The sequence below is a fragment of the Sarcophilus harrisii genome, chromosome 2 (genome assembly GCF_902635505.1).
Source record: "Sarcophilus harrisii chromosome 2, mSarHar1.11, whole genome shotgun sequence".
NCBI lineage: Eukaryota > Metazoa > Chordata > Mammalia > Dasyuromorphia > Dasyuridae > Sarcophilus > Sarcophilus harrisii.
Genome location: NC_045427.1, coordinates 209,219,550 through 209,245,458, shown reverse-complemented (window position 1 = coordinate 209,245,458; position 25,909 = coordinate 209,219,550).

The window sequence follows — 25,909 nt, the reverse complement described above, 5'->3', positions numbered from 1 at the left end:
AGATCTAATAGATAAAGTATCCCTTGTTCTCCTAATTTGTTTATGTTATCATTCTCTATGCCCAAATTATGTCCCCATTTTGACTTTATTTTGGTATGGGGTATGAGAGCTATAACAAATTTCTGACATTTTATTTTCCAGTTTTCCCAGAAATTTTTGTCAAATAGTGAGTTCTTATTCAAGAAGCTGGAGTTTGAAGGTTTATCAAAAATACTAGATTCCCGTGGGCTTTGATTCTTGGGTCACATGTATCTAATCTAATTCCACTGATCCATCACTCTATTCCTTAGTCAGTACCAAATGGTTTTGATGATTGCTGCTTTATAATATAATAAGAATTTTAGGTCTAGTACTATTAAGCCATCATCATTTGTATTTTTTTTCATTAATTCCTTTTTGATATTCTTGACATTTTGTTCTTCCAGATGAATTTTGTTATTATTTTTTCTAGTTCTATAAAATAATTTTTGGCAATTTAGTTGATATGGCACTGAACAAGCAGATCAATTTAAGCAGAATTGTCATTTTTATTATATTAGCTTGGCATACTCATGAGCAATTGATGTTTTTGAATTGTTTAGCTCTGACTTTATTTGTGTGAAAAGTGTTTTATAATTGTGTTCATACAGTTCTTGGGTTAGTCTTGACAGGTAGACCCTCAAATATTTTATTTTGTCTATAGTTATTTTAAATAGGGGATTTATCTTTCTATCTCTTGCTGATGTACTTTGTCAGTAATATATAGAAATTCTGGATGATTTCTGTGGGTTTATTTTATATCCTGCAACATTGCTAAACCTGTTTTTGGATAATTTTCTAGGATTCTCTAAGTATATCAACATATCTGCAAAGAGTGATAACTTTATCTCCTCATTACCTAGTCTAATTCCTTTAATTTCTTTTTCTTTTCCTATTGCTAAAGCCAACATTTCTAGTACAATGTTGAATAATACTGGTGATAATGGGCAGCCTTGTTTCACCCCTGATCTTATTGGGAATGCATCCAGCTTCTCTCCATTACACATAATGCTTGCTATTGGTTTTAGATAGATAAGATAGATTGTTTATTATTTTAAGGAAAGCTATGCTCTGTAATCTTTTTAATAGTGTTGTGTTTTGTCAAAAGCTTTTTCTATTGAGATTATCATATGATTTCTGTTGGTTTTGTTATTGATATGGTCAATGATGGTAATAGTTTTCCTGATACTGAACCAACCCTGCATTCCTGGTATAAATCCCATTTGGTCAAAGTATATTATGCTGCTGATAAGTTGCTGTTATCTCTTTGCTAATATTTTATTTAAATTTTTGCTTCAATATTCATTGGGGAGATTCATCTATAATTTTCCTTCTCTGTTTTAGTTCTTCCTGGTTTAAATATCAGTACTATATTGTGTCATAAAAGGAATTTAATAGGACTCCTTCTTTAATTATTTTTCCCAAATAGTTTACATAGTATTGGAATTAATTGTTCTTTAAATGTTTGCTAGTATTCACTTGTAAATCCATTTGGCCCTGGAGATTTTTTTTCTTAGAGTCTTTATTAAGGACTTTTTCAATTTCTTTTTCTGAAATGGGACTATTTAAGTAATTTATTTTCTCTTCTATTAATCTGGGCAATTTATATCTCTGAAAATATTAATCCATTTCAATTGTCAGATTTGCTGCTGTACAGTTGGCCAAAATAGTTCCTAATTATTGCTTTAATTTCTTTGTCATTAGTGTTAAGTTCACCCTTTTCATTTTTGATGCTAGTGATTTGTTTTTTTCTTTCCTTTTTCTAATCAAATTAACCAAAGGTTTATCTATTTTGTTTGTTTTTTCCATAAAACCAACTCTTATTTTATTTGTTTTTCAATAGTTTTCTTAGATTTAATTTTATTAATCTTTCCTTTGAATTTCAGAATTTCTAATTTGGTATTTAATTGGAGGGGGTTAATTTGTTCTTTTTCTAGCATTTTTAATTGCATGCCCAATTCATTGATCTAGTCTTTCTCTATGTTATATATGTAGCTATTTAGAAATATAACATTTCCCCTAAAAGCTGCTTTGACTACATCCTATAGGTTTTGGTATGTTATCTCATCATTCTCTTGGATGAAATTATGGATAGTTTCTATGATTTGTTGTTTGATCCACTAATTTTTTAGAATTAGATTATTTAATTTCCAATTGGTTTTTAGTTTCTTTCCCTGCCCCTTTATTGAATATAATTTTTATTGCACTGTGATCTGAAAAAGAAGCACTTACTTTTTCTGCCTTTTTGCATTTGATTGTGAAATTTTTATGTGCTAATACATGTAATATATTTGCTAGTTTTCTGGAGGTCCTCCAGACAGGCCTTGGTTTCAGCAGGATAGACACCATGAGAATGGTCAGGAATAGAGTTTAGAGTCTTTTCTCCTTCATAGTCTGTCTCCTTTACAGTCTGTGTCTGTCACAGTCTGACCTAGTCTTGATCTTAGTGGAGGAGTGCAGGAGGTAAGAGAACCACCAGGAGGATGGGCAAAGATGGAATGTTTCCTTTCCAGTCCTTTCAGCCACGAGAGGATGATTCTTTATATATATACTTAGTACTTAGTATGGTTATATAATGGTTCTCTAGTTCACACATACATAGTGTGCTGTAATGATGCAATCATGTTGTAAGTATCCTTGTTTCAAGTATACTTCCCCAGAGTTCCAGCCCCCTACAAATACATGGTCAATTTTTGTGTAGGTGCCATGTGCTTCCAAGAAAAAGATATATTTCATTCTGTCCCTATTCAATTTTCTCCAGAGGCCTATCATACCTAGGATCCTATTAACCTCCCTAGTTTCTTGTTTATTTTGTGATTAGATTTATCTGATTCTGAGAAGGGGACTTGAGGTCCCCTACTAGTATAGTTTTTCTATGTATTTCTTCCTTTAATTGGCTTAAAATCTTTTCTAGGAATTTGTATGTTCTACCACTTGCTGCACACACATTTAGTATCATTCATTACCACTTCATTGTTTATGACACTTTTTATTAAGATGTACTTTACTTCCTTATCTCTTTTAATAAGATCTATCTTTACTTTTGCCTTATCTGAGTTCAGGATTGTTACCCCTGCTTTTTTTTTTTTTTTTTACTTTAACCGAAGCATAATAAATTCTGTTCCAGTCTTTTACCTTTATTCTCTGTGTGACTCTTTGTGCCAAATGTATTTCTTGTAGGAGTCTGATTTTTAATCCATTCTGTTATTTGCTTTCCTTTTATGGGAGAGTTCATCCCATTCACATTCACAATTATGATTACCACCTCTATATTTTTCTCCAGACTATTTTGTCTTCCGTATATACTTTTGCTCTCTCTTTCCATCTTTTTCTTAGTTTTGTTCTTTTTTTTTTACCCATCCCACCCGCTACCTTATCTCTTTTCATCCCTCTTCCTTCTGTTATGTTTTTAACCCACTTTACCCACTACCTTATCTTCTATCATCCCTTCTCCCTTCTCTTATCTTTTCCCCTAGTGTTTCTGCTTTCCCTTATATTCTGCCCCTCCTTTTTCTTTCTTCTTTCTCCTCCTACTTCTTTATAGAGTGAGATGAATTTCTGTACTCAACTTAATGATTAATTATTTCTTCTTATAGCCAAAACTAATGAGATCAAGCTTCAGACATTGCTCATCTTCCTCCCTTCTTTCCCTAAATTGTAATAGGTTTTTTGTGCTTCATCATTTTGAACTAATTGTTCCATTAGTTTCCTCTTTTTCCAGTATAGACCTTTTTTCACCCCTTGATGTCATCACATCAGAATTCATTCACTACTACATCCTCAGTCCATGTGAAGCCCCTCTCTGTCTGCACCAGTGACAGATACAGTTCTCAAGAGTTGCACATATCATTTTCCCATCTAGGGATGTAAGTAGTTTAACCTTTAGATAATATATATTTTCTCCCTGTTTAAATTTCTATGTTTCTCTTGAGTCCTGTGTTTATAGATTAATTTTTTGTGTAGTTCTGATTTTTTCAATAGAAATGATTGAAAGTTTCTCACTTCATTGAGGTTCCATATACTCCTCTGAAAAGAGGTCTTGCTAAGTAATTAATGTGTCTTACTAGACACATTAATTAATTCTTGGTTGTAACTCTAGTTTCTTTGACTTCTATAATATGTACTCCAGGCTCTCTGATCCTTTATTGTAGAAACTGCCAGATCCTGGGCAATCATGACTGTTGCTCCTTGATATTTGAATTTCTTCGTCTGGCGACTTAACAATATTTTTTCCTTGAGATTGTAGTTCTGGAGTTTTACAACAATGTTCCTTGGAGTTTTCTTTATGAGACCTCTTTCCAAAGTTGATCAATGAATTCTTTCAATGACTATTTCTCTTTCTGTTTCTAGAATATTGGGGCAGTTTTCCTTAATGATCTCTTGAAGAATGCTATCCAGGCCCTTTTTTTTTTTTTTTTTTTTTTTTTGGTCAGGGCTCTTAGATAGGCCAATAATTTTTAAATTGTTTCTCCTATGTCTATTTTCTAGTCAGCTATTTTTCCAATGAGATATTTCACATTTTCTTCCATTTTTTCATTCTTTGTAGTTTGTTTGATTGATTATTGCTGTTTTAATGAGTCATTAGCTTCCTTTTGCTCTGTTCTACTTTTTAATGTGGGTTTTTTTTTTCAGTTAGTTTTTGTTATCTCTTTTTCCTTTTGGTTAATTCTACTTTTTAAGGAGTTATTTTCTTCGAGCTATTTTTTCCTTTCTTTTCCAAGCTGTTAACTCTCTCTTGCCTAACTCTCATTTATTTTCTCATTTTTCCTTCTACCTCTCTTATTTGCCTTTTAGTCTCTCTGAGCACTTCCAAAAAGCCTCTGTGTTTGAGGCTCTCGGATTTCTTCTGTGGACTCATCTGAATTGGTGTTTTGGTTTGCTCTGTTACTATAGTAGCTTTCTATGGTCAAGATTCTTTTCTATTTCTTCCTCATTTTCTTTCTTTTTCTTTTAGCATTTCCTCTTTTCTTTACTTTTATGGTTGAGCTCTGAGCCTGGGGTAAAGATGGTAGTGTCCCAAGCTTCCTGTGTAACTCTGAGCCTTGGCTTTGAGCACAGGGGTCTCTTGTGTTTGTAGGTGGTTGCTTTACCTGCTCTGTTCAGGAAACAGCCTGCTTTCTCAGAGTTTACCTTCTGATCTGGGACTGGAAGATGTCCTACTGATTTGCTCCTCTACTGAGCCAGGACTAAGAGTCTTAATTGCTGATTCCTAGAGTCTGTCTGAGCTGGCTGAACATCCTCTTCACTTTAGAGAGACTGACCTTTCTTGAAGCTTTTTCAATCTCTCTTGATCTGGAGAGATTCATTCTGTCGTCTCCTGTTCAGAGGCTTGGTTTCATGTGGTTTTTGAGCAGCTCCCTGGCTTTACTGTGCCATCTTGACTTTACCCCACAGAAATGAGTTAATTTAATTTTTAGAAATTGACTTTAAAAAATGGTCTTGACAACTGTCTGAGCAGGTCTTTTGGTGTTTTAGCTAGATGTTACTATGGGGTTTACTGACAAAAGAGCCAAAACTGTGATTAGCCCTGGGCATGTTTGGCAGATCCACAAAAGAGCAATAACACTCCCTTTGAGGAAATGTTGGCAATCTAATGAAAGAGCAATAACATTCCCTTTGAGAAAGAAGGAGCTGCAACAAACAGCAAGTTCAGAATATGACTTCTTCAACACAGAGAAAAAATTGAACTGGTTCTTTGGAAGCAGAATGAAGTAGCAATGAGTTGCAATTGCTAGGAGATTGCATCTGCAAAGTATCCAAGTGAAATGGGAGAAGTATGAAGTGTTTGGGAAGTGGTCTTTCCCCCAGTAGAATTGGAATGTATGAGATTATATCCCTTTTTATGTATTTGTATTAGAAATTTTAATTTTTTTTGGGGGGGGGGAGACAAAAAGTGTGATGTAATGAAAAAAAATTATGGCTTCAGAGTCAAAAGGCCTGAGTTCAAATTCTGTTTCTACTAGGGCATGTCTCTTTGTTACTATTAGCTCATATGTAAAACAAGGGGATTGGAGCTAGATAACCTCTCTCAGGTCCCTAAATCTATAACTAAATGATCTATAAGCAAAGGCAGGCAGAGCTAATTCTAGTCATAGCCTCTAAAAGATTCAGAGAGAGCTAGGTAAAAAGTCATAAATAGTTTCATCATTTATAAAAATGGGAGAGTAGGATAAATCTCCAAGGTCCTTTTCAATCCTAAATTTAATATTCTATTCTTTTTTTCCCCATATGGACTTCCTGACATTCCTGAGGAAATAATGAATTTTCTAAAAACTCTCCTCTAGTGATTCTTTATGTTTCAAGAGAAGAGAGGTAGGTAAATTTTTCTCACCCATGCTCCAAACCCTGTTATATATGATGTCATTAAAATATTTGAGAATAATTATTACCTACCCCATAAATTTCTTCACCAAGCTAAACATCCTCAGTTCCTTCAAGGATCCTTTTCTGTACAAAATATTAGTAATTCTTTTTTTTCTCTATAGCTATTATTTCATTTGATTCTCACAAAAAGCCCCATGCAACAATTAAAGTAGATATTATTAGCTCCATTTTATAGATTAGGAAATCAAAGCTCAAAGGGCACACAAAAGTAAGCAAGAAAGTCAATATTTGAACCCAGGTCTTCTAACATCAATGCCCTGATATTCTTTGGATCATAACTCTAGATTTATAACTAGAAAGAATCTTTAGGGTGATTTAGTCCAACCCATTCATTTTATCAATGAAGCAACTGAGTCCCAAGTAGTGCAATAACTTGACCATGTCACACAGGTAAAAGAAGATAAGAGCTAACCCTTGATCCTAGATCCCCTGACTCTAATAGACAACTCTTACCCACTATATCACAGTGCTTCTCTGAACTTTTCACATCCTTTTCCTCCAAGGTATTCACAAAAAGGGAAAATGGCTGAAGAGTCCCAGACCACTGTCACCCTACCATTCATTCTCTATCATTCCTCTGTGTCTTTTACCTTTACTTCTGAAATCCAACATCAATTCTTCCTTATACCACAATGCTAAGATTACCTCCTATTAACTTATTTTTCCTTCATGCTCATTGCAGCCAGAAAATATAAGGATACAAATGCTGGGGAGTCAGGGAACATAGTGAGGGGTAGGATGGAGGCACACAGTAAGATCTTCACCCTGCTTTAGGTGTGGTGTCTACTTGGAATATATACCATTGGGTCACAGTTTTTATGAATTCCCCCCTCCTCCTTATTCCACTTTTTCAGTGAGCCCAGGCTGCTCCTCAGAGTACAGCTGGTTACCACAGAAACCCACCAAGGTAATGTGGCTCTGCTTCTCCTTTGCTACTGCACCATCAATCACACACCTCCTCCTGTTTCACTGTGCCTGAAAATGAAGTTTATGCTCATAAAGAAAAAAAAAGCTGATCTAAGGAGTTGGAAGGAAAAGGAAAACATGGATTCCCTACCAGATCAGATTGTCTCCTTTTAGTATATGAGTTCAATGCCAAGAAACTATACCCCTTCCTTCATCCAAAAAGGCACATAAATGGATCACCTGGCTGGACGTCAGCAGAATGATGAGATTGATGAAATTTCTCCTTGGCTCCTTTCATCTTTCTACCTCCCTGTCCCTGCCCCAAATCCCTGTTCTGTGCCCAAGTCCTTGTAGATGATGATATACATTTTGAACTTCAGAGGTCTGAGGAAATTGAGAAACTGAAGTGTGAGAAGTTAAATGATTTGGACAAGTTCATTGTACCAGCCAATGCTAGTTGTGCTGCACCTACAAGGTATCCTGTCTTGGAGAGAGATGCTCCTTTTAGGTACAGAGGAGTAAACTCCATTGGTGAATCACAGAATCTTAGCCCTCAAACTGGAATGTTTGTGTGCTCTGTTACCAAAATCTGGAAAAATTTAGTGCTTCGCTCTTACTCAACACAACTCAACTAGGGGCAGCTAGGAGATACAATAGATAAAGCACCAGGCCTAGAGTCAGGAACACCTGAATTCAAATCTGGGCAAGTCATTTAACCTCTATTTGTCTTAGGTTTTCATCTATAAAATGGGAATGATAATAATAGTATGTACCTGCCAGGGTTGTTGTGAAAATAAAATGAGATAATATTAAGTTGTAACTAATTATTTCAAAACACATGGCAAAATGTTTGGCACATAGTAATTACTATATAAATGTTACCTATTATTTTTATTTATCAACTACCTAATATGTATCAAGAATGTGGTAAGTGTATTCAGGTAACATTTACATGCCCTGATATTCTTTGGATCATAACTCTAGATTTAGAACTAGAAAGAATCTTTAGGGTGATTTAGTCCAACCCATTCATTTTGTCAATGAAGCAACTGAGTTCTAAGCAGTGCAATAACCTGATCACAATCACACAGGTAAAAGAAGATAAGAACTGACCCTTGATCCTAGATCCCCTGACTCTAATTGACTACTCTTACCCACTGTATCACGGTGCTTCTCTGAACTTTTCACATCCTTTTCCTCCAAGGTATTCACCAAAAGGGAAAATGGCTGAGGAGCCCCAGACCACTTTCACCCTACCATTCATCCTCTATCATTCCTCTGTATCTTTTACCTTTACTTCTGAATGTTCTCATGTGCTGCAGTTTTTGTCCTTAAGGTAGGGCTTTTTTGAGAGTTCTCAGTACTGACCTTGCCAAGGGGCTCTCTCTGCTCTAGCATAGGTCAGAGGAAATGTCAAGATTCATATCTGGTGGAAGCCCCAATTCTCTGCAATAGCACCAGGATCATTTGCATTTATTATATAACTTTCATGAGTAAAGAAAAATATATATAGTTATGAACCTTAATTCAGATATCTAAGTAAGGAAAATACTTTTTTCTTTTTTTTTCTTTTCTCTCTCTCTCTTTCTCTCTCTCTCGTTCTCTCTCTCTCTTTCTGTGTGTGTGTGTGTGTGTGTGTGTGTGTGTGCAGGAGTGAAGTTGAAGAGATACTTCTAAATATCTTCAAATAGGATATAGGTGTCTCACTGCTCTGTGTAGCCATCAGACCAGACAAGCTGATAGATATCATTGCACATGTCATTATGGAGTCTTTTTAATACCCCTAGTCCTCTTCCTGTCTGACTTTTCTGAAGGTTCTGGGTAATCCATTTTCAGGATGACTAATCAGATGGATGGAAAGATGTATGCATCCTTTGTGATCCATCACCACTGTATAATGGAGCCTTGCAACTGGGGAATTTGAAAAAAGAACATTCCTTTTCATTTTGACTTCTCTCTTAGGTATATAACTATGGAAATAATGCTAGATATGTAGTCAGAGGATCCAGGTTTGAATTCCAGCTCTTCTATTCACTATCTATGTGATCTTGAGCACATCATCTCCCCACTAGGTCTCAGTTTCCTCATCTGAAAAATGAGGAGATTGTAGTAGGTGACCTCTAAGCCTCTTTCTAATTATAAGCCCTATGATCCTATACAAAAATAGGAAAATTACAATATCTGTTTTTAAGTCATTTTTATTAAAAGTGTTACTAAAACAGTTTTGTGAAACCATATTTGCATACCAAAGTCTCAGGTCCCCTTTAAGAAAAATAAGGGATCTTTAAGGACCCTTCCAGAGAATCTGTTAGTGAGTTATATAAAATGAGAAAAAAAAATGAGACCTCAGAGATCACTGAAACTAAGCTTGCATTTTGTGGAGAGTTGGGGAGAAAAACCCAAAGAGGTCATGCGACAAGTCCATGATAGAGTCCATGTTTCCATAGCTTCCTAGAATGGTTCTAGTCCCTATGTTGAACTGATTATGACTTCTAGGGTATTGAGTTTTTTGGTTAGAGCAGTTCTTGAAGACTCTCAACTAAGATGTGCAGGACTGAGGGCTATAGTCTTTGTTGACGTAAGGAGTATCTAGATCATGAAGTATCACAGTTTAATCTTTCTACTCTAGCACCTGCTCATGTCAACTTTTCACATAGGATCTCAGGTCCTACTCTCAATTTAACCCCAAATTGTTCCTCTGAGTCTTGCTTGTGGCCATTTCATAAGAATTATTCAGATAACCAGAATTTGCTTGCTTTACCATTTAGAATAAAAAGATGGAACTGGGGTAAGCTAGAATTCTCAAAGTATTGCTATATATATACCAGAGAGAATAAAATTTTATTGTTCTGATTGCAAAAATTTTCCTGTGCTTGTATCCTTGCTTTTAATGAGAAAGCAAGGGCCTTTAGGGCAGAGATTTGAGTTTCATTTATCTTTGCATCTCTTACAATTCCCAAGATAGGAATTACAGTTTGTGATTCATCAGTGTGGGTTCTCCCTCCCTGATCAATATCACTACTCATCCAAGCATTTGTAGATTATTTTCAAGACCTGATGAGACTGAGTAAATCATGATTGGGCTACCATTCTTCTGATGATACACTTAGCTAGGCTTGTCCTTAGACATACAGTTTGAAGGCTGTTAGACATGGAATCAAAAGGATGAATTCAAATTGCGTCAGAATCTGACACAAGCTATATGACAACGGATAAGTGCTTTAACCAGTTTTGAACCCAACTTTCCTCATTTTAAAAATAGGAATAATACTTACCACATAGGGTTGTTGGGAGGTTCAAATGACTATGTATTTTCTAAAACCATTGTAAAGATGCTCATTAGGAAAAATGAGAGAACTGTTTTTAAATTGGTTGGCCCTTTCAGAACTTTTTTCCCACAACCTTAGCTTTTGAGAAGATAAGATCACCTAGAAGATATGTGGAGTCACCAGAAAAGAATATCAATGGAGGCGCAATTCTCAAGGTTGAATGTATATGTAGAGAGCCCATTGATTCATGACAGTGTCATTGTTATTATTGATGAGCTATATGTTATATTCTTTTTTTTTTTTTGGTATTAGATTTTTTTTTATAACTTTTATTGACAGAACCCATGCCAGGGTAATGTTTTACAACATTATCCCTTGCACTCACTTCTGTTCCGATTTTTCCCCTCCCTCCCTCCCTCCACCCCCTCCCCCAGATGGCAAGCAGTCCTATACATGTTAAATAGGTTACAGTATATCTTAAATACAATATATGAGTGCAGAACCGAACAGTTCTCTTGTTGCTCAGGGAGAATTGGATTCAGAAGGTATAAATAACCCGAGAAGAAAAACAAAAATGCAAGCAGTTTGTATTCATTTCCCAGTGTTCTTTCTTTGGGTGTAGCTGCTTCTGTCCATCCTTGATCAATTGAAACTGAGTTAGATTTTCTCTTTGTCGAAGAAATCCACTTCCATCAGAATACATCCTCATACAGTATCGTTGTTGAAGTATATAATGATCTCCTGGTTTTGCTCATTTCACTCAGCATCAGTTCATGTAAGTCTTACCAATCCTCTCTGTATTCATCCTGCTGGTCATTTCTTACAGAACAATAATATTCCATATCATTCATATACCACAATTTACTCAACCATTCTCCAATTGATGGGCATCCATTCATTTTCCAATTTCTAGCCACTACAAACAGGGCTGCCACAAACATTTTGGCACATACAGGTCCCTTTCTATATGTTATATTCAAAGAAGAAGTAACATTTCTTATGTAAGAAGGGTCCTAAAAAAAGAACTGTGTACAATATAAGAACAGGAGACAGTCCCTTCAAAGAGCTGGTATGGCTCAGTAGGAAAAGAGTTGACTTTGAAATTTAGAATGACTTCAAGTCCCATCTGATACCTACTATTTGCCCTGAGCAAATTACTTAAATGTTCTAAACAATTTTTTAAAGTTGCAGAGAAGGGGCTAAACTGCTCTCTATGCCAATGAAATCACAGCTTTAGTCCCATCTTCAAGTCTAGAGAGAGGAGAAATCAAGCTTTTTTGTTGTAAGTTTTAATAAAAATCTAATTTTTGAAAAGCTAAATGATGGGGTACATGTTTGACTAAATAACCAATGATATTCCTTCCAACTCTGAAGATTTGTGTGTGTCTATCTATGTATGCTTGTGTGTTTCTTCATCAACAATTATAACATGACACAATTTAAAACTACATAAAGAGGAAAAAAACAAGATGCTCTAGGAATTTAGAGAAGGGAATATTCATTTTTTATTGCAAGAAGTGGGGTCAATATATTTTAGGACAATCTGGGAGTAGTTAGATGAAGAATAGATTGGAGAGTGGTGGAAGAGGATGGAGACAGGAAGAAAGTTTTAGAGTATACAATGATAGTCAGGGAGAAATGTAATAAGACTTGGACTAAAGTAGTGAATGGGGGGGAATGGAAATAAGAGGGTGGGTTTGGGAAATGATGCCTAGAATTCTAAGATTCTAGGACACTCTGACTTGGATTAAAATAATTTAAATTTTCTGAGAAACTGGGTTCCCCACCCCAAGTGTGAAAGAATAAACCAGAGGAAACCAGAGGAAAACAGAGACAGATTCACATTCAAGGAAGAAGTATCCAAAAAGGAACTACAAAGGTTTCTGTCAGAATTATTCCAAGAAGGAAATAGAGAGCAGAAGTGGAAATAGAGACTGAAAACACAATTAAAGGAGAAAAATGAGATCTGTTGACTGGGTATCTAATATCCTGAGGGGGCAGAAGAAGACAAAAGGCCAAACATTTTTTGTTGGAGAGGAGATAGAAACAACTGACCATGGGGTTGGAGATTGAATCTGTGGGAAGATGAAGAGGAAAGAAAGTCAAAGGTTAGGGCTGCTGAGCTTTAAAAGTTCCTAATACCAAGAAGTAGATGAAGAATTAGGGAAGGATAAGTGCAGGGCCTAATTCTTCAGAGGCCCAGAAAAGCTGCTCTCTCTCAAATATTTATTTCAAGGGGATGCACTTGATTACAATTGATGGATTTGCCCTTGAGTTTCCAACAGAAACAGAATGTTCTTATGACATTTATTTTCAAGGTACCTGCAACTAAACATTTTGTAGCAGAAAGAAAATTAGATCAGGAAATTAGAAAGCAATGACCATTAGAATATACAGTACAATAGAAAGAACAGTGAATTTGGAATCAGAAGACCTTGGTTTTAGTCTCATCTTAGCTAAATTATTTGCTTCCTGGAAATCTTGGAAAAAATCCTCTTCCTCTGTGTCTTCTCTGTTAAAATAAGAGAGCTGATGGAGATAATCTCTAAGGTTCATTCAGGTCTACCATTCTGTGATTTTACAGTACTAAAAAAGCAGGAGACTTTGATCCTGAGAAGTTTTAAAAGAGAATGTCATAGATCTGGTCACTTTATATGTATTAACTTGCTAATTAAAAAAAAATGTGATACCTTGTATACAGGAAAAAGATTGCTATGAGATTAGAGGAAATGGCTTCCAAGACCCCTTCTGATTCCTCTGTGTCATTATCCCAAGTGGAAAATTTGCTATGGGCTACTAGGGGTGCCATATTGCACAGAAAGCTAGACTGGATCAGGAAAAGATCCTCCTGAATTCAAATCTATCCTCAGATACTTAATAATTGTGTGATTCCAAGCAAGTCATTAACTGTTTGCCTCAGTAAAATAAGCTGAAGAAGGAAATGGCAGACCATTTTAGAACCTTTATCAAGAAAACCCAAATGGCATCTCAGAGAGAACAAAACAACAAAACCAACAAAACATACTAAATATGTGAAAAATCAAATTAAAAAATCCACATACATTTATAGAAAATGTATAACATAAGGAACTTTCATACCTAAGATATCATTTGCTTCTTGAAATATAGGTGTGGAAATTGAGGACTATATAGCAAAGGTATCTGCCCTGAAAATTTTTTTGCATCATGGATTCATTTAAAAGTTTGGTTGAAGCCTATGAATTTGTTTTCAGGATAATATTTTTAATACATAAAACAAAATACATAGAATTACAAAAGAAACCAATTATATTGAAATAAAGATATATTTTTTCCATCCAAGTTCATGAACTAATTCCCTGGAGCATATGGACTTCAGTTTAAAAATTGCTGGTTTAATTCTGGAGAACAATTTGTAATTATGCTCAAAGGGCTATAAAACTCTGCATACCTTTTGATCCCAGCAGTGTTTCTCCTGGATTTATATCCCAAGAGATCACAAAGGAGGGAAAAGGACCCACATGTCCATAAATGTTTGTAACAATTTTTTTTGTAATGGCAAAGAACTGAAAATTGAGTGGATATCCATCAGTTAGGAAATGGCTGATTAAGTTATGGTATATGAATGTTATGAAATATTATTGTTTTATAAGAAATGATCAGCAGGATGATTTCAGAAAAGCCTGGACTTACCTGAACTGATGCTAAGTGAGCAGAACCAGGAGATCATGGTACACAGCAACAATAAGATTATATGATGATCAACTGGAATAGACTTGGCTTTCTCAACAACGTGATGTTTCAAAGCAAATTCAATACATTTGGGATGGAAAATATCATCCGCAACTGGAGAGAGAACTATGAAGACTGAAAATGGATCAAAGCATAGTATTTTTACTTTTTGTTTGTTTCTTTCTTTCTTGTAGTGTACTTTCTAGAGCCCCCAAATTGGGGTGCCAAAATGTACTATCTAGACTAGCTCTCTGGAGGACTTTGGGACCAGCCCAAGTCCTTGGTTTTAGTGTAGAAGTAAAGAATGCAGGAGACCCACAAGGATGGTCAAAGATGGAGTCCATTTCTTTCCAGTCCTCTCAGCCCCTAAATATCTTAATAAGATTACATCACTATAGCACACTGAGCATGTGCCAGCTGTAGAACCATTATATCACCATATCACACTGTGCAAGTGCTAATTATAAGCACTTTGCTATTGATATGTAAATGTCTCTTTCCTGTAAGTATCCCTTGCTCAATTAGAACACAGGTGGTCACACCCTTCTTGACTTGTCAGGAAGAGGGGTGGGCACCAAAGGGAAATGGGGAGCCAAACCAGACATTGTCAGCAGGTTCCTGCTGGGCTGAAGCGTCTTATACCTTACCCAGAATTCCTCCACTATCTCTGGCCCTCTACATTTCTCATGTTTTTTTCTCTTTTAGACTGATTTTTCTTGCAGTACATGACAAATATGGAAATATGTTTAAAACAATTGCACATATTTAACCTTTTTCAGATTACTTACATCTTGAGGAGGAGGGTGATAAGGAAAGGAGGGGGGGAATTTTGGAACTCAAAGTCTTACAAAAACAAATCTGAAAACTAACTTTACATGTATTTGGAAAATAAAATCCTATTGAAAAATTTAAAAAAGAAATAAACATAAAAAAAATAAAGTGGATGATCTTCCAATTCTTTAAAAAAAAAAAAAAAGAAAAATACTGATTTAGAAAAAGGAGATCAAAATGATAAGGGACCTCCAGATAATGGCATGTGAAAAAGAATGAAAATTTTGAGCCTGAAAAAGATTATGTTCAAATATTTGAAGAGTTACTATCGAATAGTACTAATGAATAGAACTAAGAAGGATGGAACAGAAGCAGATTTAGATTTGCTTTAAGGAAATCTTCCTAATTATTAAAGCTTCCCCCAAGTAGAATGAACTGCCTGGAGTTTTCTTCATGAGAGATGTTCAAGCAATATCTAGATTATTTCTTGTTGATATTTTTGGTCAGGTGCAGGTAGGTCTTAGATTACAAGATCATGGTATTAAAGTATAATTGAGAACTGAGATTGGTCGATGAGAAAACAATCTATGACTATGTCCAAGCCGTTCTGCTGTTATGCACTGCAGAGCATATCCAGTTATTGTTTTCAATCTGTGTAGCATGTGAAGATCTTTTGAGTGACTGCCAGAATTGAGAAAGCTTATAAAAGCACTCATGCCCAGTGGTATCACTACAAGGCCTATATTCCAAAGAGATTAAAGAAATAAGAAAAAAATCCATATATACCAAAATATTTGTAGCAGTTATTTTGGTAGTAGCAAAGAGCTAGAAACTAAGGGAGTCCTAACAATTGGAGAATAGATGGATAAATTATGGCATATGATTGTTGTTATGCCATAAGTAATAAAGAAGAGGATGGTTTCAATAAACCTGAAAAGACTTCTATGAGTTGACATAGAGTGAAGTGAGCAGAACTAGGACAACTTATAAAATAATGACTATAGTATTAAAAAAAACAAAAAACAATTTGGAAGCTTTAAGAACTCTGTTCAGTGCAATGGTCAACTGTGATTCCTGAAGTATACTGCCTACTTTTTAAAGAGAGATGATGTAATCAAAAGGCAGAATGAGACACCTTTTTGGACCTGGTCACTACAGGAATTTATTTTGCTTAAATCTAAATATTTATCACAAGGATTTATTTTGTTTTGTTTTTTCAATGGTGAGTGATGGAGTGGGAAGGAGAGAAAATCAGTTTTTGTTAATTGGGGGGAAGAAGTAAAAATGTTATATTTAAAAATATTTCTAATCCAATGATTCAGCTTTATTTTTTGCTTGACTGCATGTAAGGGGGGAGTGCTATAAATTTTAGTTTGGGGAGAAAGGCCTTAATCCTTCATCTCCCCACCTAAGCCATATGGTCATGTGGCCTTTTTGTTCTTTCTCTCTGTTGCTCATTCTTTCCTGCTCTTAGGGAAAGGACTTTTGCACTAGATTGCAAACTTCTGAACTTTGAAAAGGCAAATAAGCAAACTGACAGAGTTTTAAGACTAGGATACATGTGAGATTTTGTGGACCAAGGAGCCCATTAAAGAACAAATTCCTAATGCCTACCTTGACCCAGGAGAAATGTGGATCAAAGGCTTCTAAAAAGGAGTAATAGCTATTCATCTCTCTTTCGTACCCAATTTAGAAATGACCTTTCTGGAATGAATGGTATATAGAATATTCTTTAAGTTTGAACCCACTGTGTCTCCAGTGTCCGAGGTAGTGTGGGGGAAAACTTGTTCCCAGGTGTTGAAGAAAAATTATATTTCTGTTCTTGCTATATCATCTTGGTAAATATCTTTTAAGAATCTAATTAATATTAATTGGTTAAATAAAACTAGGGTAATAGTCATTAGCAATTGATACTGGAGATAATAAACTATAATGGGAATTCAAGTCAATGGCATTAGGAAGCTATACCGATCTCTCAGGGATATCTTAGTATCTGGAAGGGAAAAAATGTAGCTAGCTTAGCCTCTGAGGATTTGACTTGCTAGTCTGATTAGGAGTTGAAATAAAAACTCATAATTTATTAGGGCCACGATAGATTTAAACACAAGAGATATTAGAGACCATCTAAACCAAACTTCTCATCTTACAGATATGGAAACTGAAGATCAGAGGGGAAATGTCTGTCCTGTAATCACATAGCTTGCAAGAGCTTCTGATTCTGAAATTCTGTGATTCTGTGAACAAGTAACAAGCATACACTTTACCTCCTCTTCTTGTGCTGTTGTAGGTGGCGTTGCTGACTAATTTCACAATCCTGATGTGATCTGATGTGGGAAGTGACAAAACCTTCTGAACACGTTCTGGAGAGAAGCAAAGAAATGCAGAATCAAGTCAACATCAGCTTCCTTTCCATCCAACTCTGGGGGTCCATTTTTATCTACAACAAGTAATTACGACATGAAAACTGGTGCCATCTAATCCATCAGGACAGACAGTTCATATTGTTTAACCCAAGGGGAATAGGATTTGGTTTCAAAGATCAAGGCATTAATATGATAATGCTGTCCTCATACTGAAGCTGAAATGGAGATGTGTTCCACAAATTAAGATATATACTTGCAACCCTTTGCCTATTCTGATGTTTAATGAAGAACATCAACATTTCAAAGTAATTTCCAGAGTCCGGAGGAGTTTGAATAATTCATCCTCTACCATCGGTTACTGCAAAATGCCTCATTTCATCTTATGACTCATTTAAGGAGAGAAGGGAATAGGGAAATGTACCAAGAAGCATAAGGCAGAACTAGCTGTAAATTGAGAGAAATATAGATGTCACAAAGAGGAGAAAAGTTGGAATTGTTGAGGAAAACAATTGTATTTTGAAAAATCCTTTTTGTCCACATTAGGACCTCTGTACTCTGAATTGATGGCAAGTCACCAGGTTCCTTTTATAGAATATGATCTTTGGGTTCTTTGGGAAGCTCTATTCTGACTGAGAATCAGAGAATAATTGAATGTCAGAGCAGGAAGGAATTTAAGAGATCTTACTCTATTACTCTCATTTTATAGAGCACCAATGCAAACCTTGGCCTAGCATTTAAGGCCACAATCTTTTCAGTCTTATTAATTTTTATCAATTTACTAATTTTTCTATTTTATTTTATTATATCCTGAATCCAGTACTTCATAGTCCAACAAAATCATATTCTTTATAGTTCCCTGAGTTCGTTTTCTTCTCTCCCTCCTCTATGCCATTACTCATGCCATCTTGCATCCCTGAAATGGACTTTTCCTCCTCTCATCCAACTTTTGAAATCCTCCGATTTCAAATCCCAGTTTAGATGCCACCTCTTCCATAAATACCTACTTTGATTCTTAAAATTAATCAATCAACAAGCAATAATTAAGCCTCCATTATGTACCTGAAGCACAATAAGAAGAGCTTCCTTCTTCCTTGAATTTCTCCTGCTTGTCGGACCTCTCCTATGCACACCACTATGGTAGGATTAAAAAAAGACTTGGACTAGATGTCACCATGTTCAGCTGCTAACTTGTGTGACCTTTGGCAAGCCACTTAAAAGACCTCTCTGCATCTCAGTATAATTCTTTACAAAATGAAGAGGTTGGATTAAGTGATCCCTAAAGTCTCCTGCTATCTCCCTTACTTAAGCCTCTTGAGGGCTGGGGTTGTCATTGTAATCAAAGCCCATAATCCAGTTCCTAATACACTATACATGCCTAATAAAGGTTTTTGGAATAGAATTAAATTGAGTTGTGTTTTTGGAATGGCCCCTTCAGTTTCATTCAGAGCATTTTAATCTTCCTTCTACACTCAGCTCTGGTGCCTCCTTCTCCTGGAAATCTTCCTTGATTCTCCAATCCTAAATGTTTGCTCTTCTTCCTCAACTTACATTGTATTTACTCATCTGTGTAACAGCAATTTTCCCAAGTAGACCATAAGTGCCCTGAGGGTAGAATCTATTATGTTGTACCTTTGTATCCTCAGGACCTAATGTACAGTGCTTTGCACATAGCAGACAAATAAATGTCTAAAACAGTTAAAATCAGGCTCTAAAGGAAGGAGAATAGTTTTGAAGATGTTGAAATAATCCATATGTGAGGGATTGTTTTTCAGTAGCAATAGGGAGTGTGGAGACTAGGGGAAAGATTTAGAAGTTATTACTGAAAAGAAATGAATATAACTTGTTCCCTTATTGGATATGGAAATGGTGCAGTAGATAGAGTACTAGACCTGGACTCAGGAAGACCTAAGTTTAAATTCAACTTAGACTCTTACTTGTTATGAGACCCTAGGCAAGTCACTTAACCTCTGCCTACTTCAGTTTCCTCATCTATAAAATGGATATGTAATAGCACATAACACACAGGGTTATTACGGTGATAAAATAAATTAATATCTCTAAAGCACTTTGTAAACCTAAAAGTATTATATGAATACTTATTATTATTAGTTAGTGTGGGAAAAGAAATCATTTATTAACTCTTCTTTACTAATGTATGATTTTTAAAAATAACAGCTTTTTATTTTTCAAAATACTATGCAAAGATAATTTTCAATATTTACCCTTGAAATTCCAAATTTTTCTCCCTCCTTTCCCTCCATCCTCCTCTCCTAGATAGCAAGTAACCCAATATAAGTTAAACATGTGCAATTCTTTCCATACTTATCATGCTGCACAAAAAATTCAGATCACAAAAGGGGGGAAATTATTTTTAAAAAACCAGCAACAACAACTGAAAAAAAAAGGTAAAAATACTAGGCTGTGATTCACATTCAATCTCCGCAGTTCTCTCTCTGGAAGCAGTAGGCTCTTTCCATCACAAGTCTAATAGAATTCCTTGAATTATTTCATTGTTGAAAATAGGCAAGTTCTTATGATTTTTTAAAATTGAAAGATAGCCAATGCACAAGATGGGCAGTCTGGGTTCACTAGCGCTCTCAAATTATAATAAAAGAACCAAATACCTTGGAGGCCTTATGAGAAAATATGGTAGAGAATCACAGCTCTCTCTGTGCTGTGAGAGCAAAGAGTTGGCATTGAAGTCAAGAAGTTCTGGATACAAGTCTTGCCTATAATACCGATTGACTTTTGATCCGGAGTCTCTCTGATTTTTTTTTTAATTAATTTTGATTGATTCAATCTTAGTCCCTCTAAGACTCAGTTATAGAGTAGTTTCTCACCTGCATGTTTAGGGAAAGTTCCTTACCAACGGTCTATAATCATAAAATCACAAGAAATTCAAAAATACAAAAAATGAACTAAGTATCATTTAAATGTGCTTTTAGGAATTAAGGTCTGACCTAGAGAGGACTTCTAATCCCCACTCCTCTTTATTAGTCATCAGGCTGCTGATTTCCTGTTTTTCCACTTTAGTCATCAAACTGTAAGGAACTGCCTCCCACCTCAAGCTCTGTCACTTGCCTCTGTTCCAATCCCAACCCTCATTATCTCATCCCTGGTTGTTACGATAATCCTTTGACTGGTCTCCCTGCCTTACTTTGCACTCCCTACAATTCATTTATAGGGCATGCTGCTAGACTAATCCTTCAGCCCTCCACATAAAGGCATGATTTTGATCATCATACTTCTCTACTTTAAAAACTACAGTGACTCAGATTAGTCATAGACTTTTGGAATTGGAAGGGACCTCAAAGATCAATTTCCTTTTTATGGAAGAAGAAACTGAGCCAAAGGAGAGGAAATGACCATACAGTAAATTACTAGCAGGGTTTGGACTTTTTAATTCAGATCTCCTGATCCCTGGACAGTGTTCTTTTCCATACAAATCATTTTCCTTACTTAAGAAGCCATATGGACTTTAAGGCTGGTAAAGTTATACTACTTTGGAAGGCTATCATATTCAGTAACTGACTCACTAATTTAGTTTAAAGGCTTAATCCCTTTCCATTAATTGTCCTGTGTGTAGAAAATTGGAATTTCTAAGTGAGACTGGGAAAGAGAAAAGAAATTGGCAGGGGAGAGGTGAATTTAGAGGAGTTAGCTGGACCATAATACTGTATTTATTAGTGATATGGTGTTTACTGCCCGACAGTTCCAGGATAAATTCCAGAAGCAGAACGGAAGTATGTATACAACAGACCTTTGATACTATCAGTCATGAAGACTTATGGAAAATTATGTCAAAATTTGGTCACCCAGAGAAGTTCATCAGTACTATATATTAATTTCACGATGGCGCGCTTGCTTGGGTTCTGAACAATGGACAATGCTCTCGAGCTTTCCCAGTCACCAATGGAGCAAAACAAGACCATGTGCTTGCTCCCATGCTTTTTAGCATATATTCAGTCATGTTGTCAAATTCCTTCAATGAGAACAAACGTGGAATCAACATCAGCTAAGTGCCGTGATGGTAAATTCTTCAACTTGAAAAAGATGCAAGCCAAAACCAAAGTGGAAGGAGTGTTGGGGCATGGATTTTTGTTTATAGATAATTGTGTACTCAGTGCAGCCTCCAAAGCAGAGATAAAACAAAGTATGGATCCACTCTCTGCTGCTTGTGCTAATTATGGCCAAAAACACAGATCCTCCATCAGCCAGCACCACAGCATACATATGTAGAACCATCGGTTACAGTAAATGGTGAAATTCTGAATGCTGTGGATAAGTTTTCTTACCTTGGCAGGATACTTTCCAGGGATGTTCACATTGATCATGAGATTGACACATGCACTGCCAGAGCTAGCTCAGTGTTTGTAAAGCACTGAAGAAAAGTGTGGAAGAGGAGAGGTACCACACTAGGAAACTGAATCCCTTCCATTTGAATTGTCTTAGGAAGATTCCAAATATCATGGGGGAGGATAAAGTACTAGACACTGAAATCTTTTCTTAAATTAAATTACCCAGTAGATAGAGCACCAGCCCTGAAGTCAGGAAGACCTGAATTCAAATGTGACCTCAGACACTTAACACTTCCTAGCTGTGTGACCCTAGGCAAGTCACTTAACCCCAATTGCCTCAGGGGAAAAAAAAAAACAACTATGTGTAATTGGAAAAATAAAATACTATTAAGTAAAAAAAAAATCTTCAAATAAAGATGTGATTTTTTGTTAAAAATTTTTATTGTTAACTCAAAAATTATATCACCAAAAATGTAAGATACTACATAGTTATGCCACATAGTTGTTATATTTCGGTACCCATGTTATATTTCCTTAATAATAATAATAAAAGGAAGAGCTGGAATCAGCACATTATTACAGAATTGCTCATTTAATCATGTTTTTATAATTTTTGACAGTAATTCAACTATGATCTGTTATCTTAATAAATAAATAAAATGTACTAATCCAAAAAAAAAAAAAAAATTAAATTGCCCAGCATTCCAACTCTACTGCAGAGAGCACAACTCTGCGGGGCCAGCCACATTGTTCAAATGCCAAATGTACACTTGCCAAAAAGACTATTTTATGGAGAACTCACACAGGGCAACCACTCACAAGGTGGTCAGAAAAAGTGATACAAGAACACTCTCAAAGTATCTCTTAAGAACTTTAGACTCAAATGTATGACATGGGAGAGCCTAGCACAGGACTGCCCAGCGTGGTGTGCCCTCAATAGAGAAGTTACTGTGCTCTCTGAGCAAAGCAGAATTGATTTAACTCAAAGAAAATATGAAATATGAAAAATTAAAGAAGCCATCCCAAATGTTCATATGGACTATTTGTGTCTAACATAGTGATGTTATTTTGGTCCTCTTCAAAAATAAAATACAACAACACACATCCCTGGAAGTCAGAGTGTTGTTTGTTCATTTTAATCATGTCCAACTCTTCATGATCCCCTTTGAAGTTTTCTTGGCGAAGACACATGAATAGTTTGCCATTTTGTTTTCCAACTCATTTTACAAATGAGGAAAACTGAGGCAATTATGGTTAAGTGATTTGCCCAGGATTACACAGCTAGTAAATGTCTGAGGCTGGATTGGAACTCATAAAGATGCATCTTCATGATGTCAGACCTACCATTCTATCCACTGTGCCACTCAGTTAAGGAGTAGAAGAGCCCTAAAACCCCACTAAAGGTCAGAGTGCTTAGAGTAAAATGCATTGAATTAGAAGTCAGATTATTTGGATTCAAGTCTTAGTTTTGCTGCTTCCTACCTATGGAACTTTGAAGAAATTACTATATCTCTGGAATATCAACTTCCTCCTCAATAAAATGAGGGAGTAGCTTGGCTCTAATGTGTTTTTTCTGACTTTGTCTATCATCCTGTGAATAGAAGAGGAAACCAAATACAAAATGTTTTCCTGCTTTGCCCCAATTGTCAATCTCTATACCTGTCTGTTTTCTTATAATGCCAAAATTTCCTAATTATACTTGACCTAAAATCTTTGAACCTCCTGTTTCCATATTCCACAGAAAGATTTTAAAAAGCCACTGATTCTGGAGTGAGAAAACTTGAATTTAAATCCTGTCTGTATCACTTACTTATTAGCTGTGTGATCTTGAACAAATAATTTAACCTTCTGTACTCTACTGACAAAAACATTGGAATCAGTTCCATGCCATGATGAGGTACTGGACCCAAAACAAAAAGCTAAACAGTACTTTCCCTAAAGAATTTCATATATTTTTGGTTCTTCATCTAAATTTTGTGGCTGCCCATATTGCTAATATAAAGAATTTAAGAGACTGGTTTGTTATAAATAACTAAGCTGGTATCTAAGTCTTTTTGATCTTTCTACATCACATACTCATCTTTCTCCACAGAATGGTCTGTTCCTTCTGATAATAGTTCATCCCAATGAAGTCAAGGATTTTTTTGGAAGGTAACTGGGGTTAAGTGATTTGTCCAGAGTCATACAGCTAATAAAGGTCTAAGACTGGTTTTGAACTCAGTTCCTCCTGACTTCAGAGCTGGTACACTATCCACTATACCACCTAATTGCTTTGAAATCAGAAAATGTTAACAAATATTTCAGTAAAATTAGATAATTAATCTAGGTTATTGAAAGCAGAGAATCCATCTAACAGTAATGTTGCTTTTGAAATAAGCTTTGGAGCAACAATTCCACATGGTAGTTTCCCAGAGAGACTAACAACTCTCTATGCTGTATCTTCCTTGCAAAGAGAAACCCAGTACTTTGCTCTTTGTAATTAAATGTCGTCATTAGATTGCTTTCATGACCCTTTATATTAGAGCTTGAATGAATTTGCCAGAAGCTTAAGAGAGAACTTGTATCCAGTAAGGGATTTGCACTGAGCAAATTCAATATATACTTTCTCAATTCACCCAGATCTATTGCAGTCTCAATTCTCAAGGTTGAAAAAAAGAACACATCTACCAGAATCAGAAGAATGTAGGTTGTGAGTGCATTGAGACTAGAGTCTAAGAACAAATTCACAGGTTCTGTTTTTTTTTTCCATTGGACCAACACTCTGGTTTAGAGGCTCTGTGTCATATTTCTTAGTCCCATAAATATATGCATGGCACCCTGACATTCCAGTTTGTTAGCCAGGGTTTATCTTTAATTATTCACCTTTTCATAGTGCTACATAACATACAAAGTCCTTTCTTCATATTAATCATCTGAATTCAGTTAAAACATGATTGTCCCACTTTATAAATGAGATAATGGAGAGATGAAGCCACTTGCCCAGAGGAAAATGTAGGATAACTGAACCCAGAGTACAGGTGTATGAGGGAGCAGAGTGTAGTGAGAACTACACTGGATTTAGAATTAAGGAGAACCAAATTCAAGTCCTGTATCAGACACTTAGTAGATTCGGGGGCAAATCACTTACCCTTCCAGAGCCTCAGTTTCCTCATATTTAAAATGAGAGAGTTGGACTTAATGACCACCAAGTTCCTTCTGGCTCTAAGTCTATGATCGGATTCTCATGCCAGATTCTGTGTTTTTTTTTTTCCCCAGTGGACTATTCAGCTTCCTTTAATGCCTAAAGGTTATAGAAATAAGAATCTGCCCCCAAGATGATAACACTATTTTCTCTCTATGTAAATCTTTCCCATTTCTTTTTAGAAGGTTGAGCACATCTAACATATTTAACAAATATTTATTAAGCCTGTTCCAGAAATGAAGGTGTAAAGATGAAATTAGACAGCCTCTCCTCCCAAAGATCTTACAATTAAATAGTCAGGATAAAATATATATCAATAACTATCACACAGAGCTGAGTGAAATCAATAGAAAGGAGAGGCCAGAATACTGTGAGAAATGTGGGTAAAGAAAGATCACTTTCAGAAGGTGGAAGTTGCGGAAGAGATTTGGGAATGTGGAGGGAATAGGATCTGAACTTGAAGTCTTGAAGGAAGGGAGGGAAGGAATTCAAGAGGGTGAGATGGGGAGGTGAGAGTCTATTCTAAATTTGAGATCAGCAAGGTTAAATAGATAATACCAAAGATGGAGAGATGAAAGTTAACAAGATAAGAATGGCAGTAATGACCAAAACATTTTGGTTATAGAGGAAAATATATAAAAGGGAATGAGATAGGACTCGAAAGGTAGGATAGAGATTGATCATGCCAGTCTAAGAGGTTTTATTTTTTCATATGGGCAATGGGGAGCCAGTGAAGGTTATTGAGCAGATGAAGGCGATAATCAGGGTAAGATTACTATGACACAGATCTATAGGATGAATTGAAGCAGTGAGAATGGAGGCTTCTAGTCTGGGGGGTTGGAAGGATGGTGGTGCCATAAGAAAACTAAGGAAGGAAAAAAGAATGAAGAAAGGAAACAGTGAAGGAATGAAAGAGCAAAGGAAAGAGGTTGTTCGTTCTTCATGCTCAAAAAGGACCAAAATGACAAAGATAGACAATATCAGGGTTAATATATAGCATGTCTTACT